Source organism: Hipposideros armiger, unplaced genomic scaffold (genome assembly GCF_001890085.2).
Source record: "Hipposideros armiger isolate ML-2016 unplaced genomic scaffold, ASM189008v1 scaffold_808, whole genome shotgun sequence".
In the NCBI taxonomy this organism is placed as follows: domain Eukaryota; kingdom Metazoa; phylum Chordata; class Mammalia; order Chiroptera; family Hipposideridae; genus Hipposideros; species Hipposideros armiger.
In genome coordinates, this window is record NW_017732158.1 from 421,402 (window position 1) to 424,145 (window position 2,744).

The following is a 2,744-nucleotide window of genomic DNA, read 5'->3' on the forward strand; positions in this document are numbered from 1 at the left end:
AAGTTGCTGTCGTTTTGTTCTTCAGTCCAGTTGTGGAGGACGTTGCTTCACTGGCCCAAGTTGGCACCATCATTGCACTCTTCCGGGGTGAGGCAGATCAGTCACCTGCCTCTGGACGGCCACTCACTGCGGCTGCTGGCCGCTCACGCTGGCTGTTGGCTACACATGGTAGCCCCTGGCAACCCACTGCCATAGGGGCTGCAGCCTATGCAGTCGCCGGTGACTCATGGCAGCCCAGCTCCAGGTTGAGCTGTTGTTCAGCATCTTAGCTGTAGAGGGCAGTGTCACTGGCCCTCATATGCGGGATCCGAACCGGGGCCCTCTGGTGTCCCAAGCCAGCTCTTAACCAACGTGCCACTCGGCCGGCCCCAATGCTAAATTTTTATTTCACTGTTATGCTACTGCATAAGTGCAAATATTTGTTCAATACACAGTTCTGGCATCCATAGGGAATTTCTTGAGAAATAAGACTATAAACACTTCAGTTGCACAGACCCTAAAAACTTAGAAAATTTCGATCAGAGAAATATAGAAATAAGATGGGGAAGAGAAATGTTAAGCTGTGATATGATGATGGGGCCCCCTCACGGGGTCCACCAGCTTCTTCCCCAGCTCCCTCTGATAGCAGGAACTTAGAAGGGGTGCCGGACCCTCGCTGCCTTGCCTCTTTTCTCCTTCCTCTCACCCATCACTCCTGAAGTGTTTTCTTTTAGCAATCATTCTTTATGTCCCAATTGTGTCTTTTCCATTATTTGTTAACTTTTTAAAAAACTGCAAACTGGTCCCCTGGGTGCCTTTGGAGGGAAAACATGCAAAAATTGAAAAAGAAAATTAAGGTGATAAAACTGACCTTTTAAAATTGTTAAACTCCCTGAGCCCTGTCTAAAACTGAAACAAGCTTTTCAGCTCATTTGTCTCACAATTCACAGAAAAATGTCTCTGCTTGAAAAGAAAACACAGAGAGGATCCAGAGCTGAGATCTGGTGATATTCAATTTTTAGCCAGTGGTAGAATTTTCTCACCAAGTAATCAGTATTTAAAACTAATAAAAAAGATGCTTATAAAAATGAGAAAGAAAAAAATTATAAAAGTAAAGATTGGAATTATAAGGCTCAAAGGGAATAGAACATATTTATATAGTTTCCTAGTTTTTTATTATTATTGCTTACTTTAATTTGGGGATATTGTTTTTAATGTGATGCTGATTCTGAAATCTATTTGACATTTAAACACTGATTAATACTAATGATTTTCACCAGGTCTTTCTCTCTTTTTGTTTTAAGCCCTAACAGTGGCTTGAAAACTTGGCTGTACATTAGAACCACCTGGGTGAGGGCCAGGAGCTGCTGTTTAAGAATCTCAGGTCATACCCCAGACTAATAAAATAAGAATCTCGGAGGGTGGAACAGGGCATCAGAAAGTTTTAAAACTTCCCCCTCCACGCGCCAGGTAAATCCAGTGTGCAGTCAAGGTTGAGAGCCATTTCAAACTGGTTTCCTTGTGTCCACTGCATATAAATGATGTTTTTAGTGGTTGAGATGAAAGGACTATGAGATAAGGGTAATATTCTCCAGTACTCTCCTATGTAGAGGAGACCAGGATGGGGAGCTGACAGGGTTCGTTGACAAATTAGAGGTTAAAAAGAAATGATTGAGTCAAAGGTGACTCCTAAATTTTTGACCCAAGAAAAAATAACAAAGTTGCCTTTTATTGAGATGGAAAGGCTGCATGCCTACCAAAAAAGGTGGTGAGGTAGAGAATTGGGTTTGGGATATATGTCATTTGAGATGCCTATGAGATAACAAGGCAAAATTTCAAGAAGGCAGTTCTAGAATTCAGGGGAGAAGTCCAGGCTAGACATGTACATTTGGGAATCTTCAGCGTGTAGATGGTATTTGAAGCCAGACTGGATGATCATCTAAGGAGTGAGTGCAGATGCTGAGGAGAAGACAAGGGACAAAGCCTGAAGCAGGTGCACCCCTTTGGTACAAGGTCAGAGAAATGATGAGGGAGCAGTAGAGGTGATGAGAAGCAGCAGTGAGGTAGGAGGAAAACCTTAAACGTGGGATGTGTTGGAAGCCACATCAGGTAAGGTGAGGACTGAGAACGGATCACTGACTTTCACTCCATGGCGGTCACCAGGGAAAGGAGAGGAAGAAAAGAAATAAGTTGATAGGAAGGAAAATCCTGCCTTTCTACCCTTGGTTTTCTCCAGCAGTATTTAATATCCCTGCTGTTAAATATGGAAGCACAAAGACAGCAGATTGATTCGCCAGGGCTTAATTGGGCAGGTGCTATGAAAGCACAGAGAGGGAAGAAAATTGTGGATACTGGAGAGGGAGTTTTTGAAATTAGAACGATGGCATCGAAGTAGAGTAAAGGAGGAAGCTGATGCCTGGAGGAGGCTGCAGGCTGATGGCCCGGAGGTCCTGCAGAATTTGAAGAGCAAGGTGGTGGAAATGACCAGCAAATCAACCAGGAGGAGAGAGGTTGGGCCAGACAGGACTTTGCATTATGAATCTGACAGAGAAGCAGTGTGGGGTGATGACAATTTGTAGGGACCCAGCTACCTAAAGTCTTTAATGAAGGAGCGGGAGTGATCAGGAAATAGGGGGAAGGGAATGTTGACAGCCAGGGGAGTGAGTGGCCCGATGGCAGGACCCTTGGTGGATCGGGGTTTAATAAGGGTGTATGTCGGGGGGATGGTGTAGAAGCTGAAGTGATGAGTGAGGAGCTCACCTCCC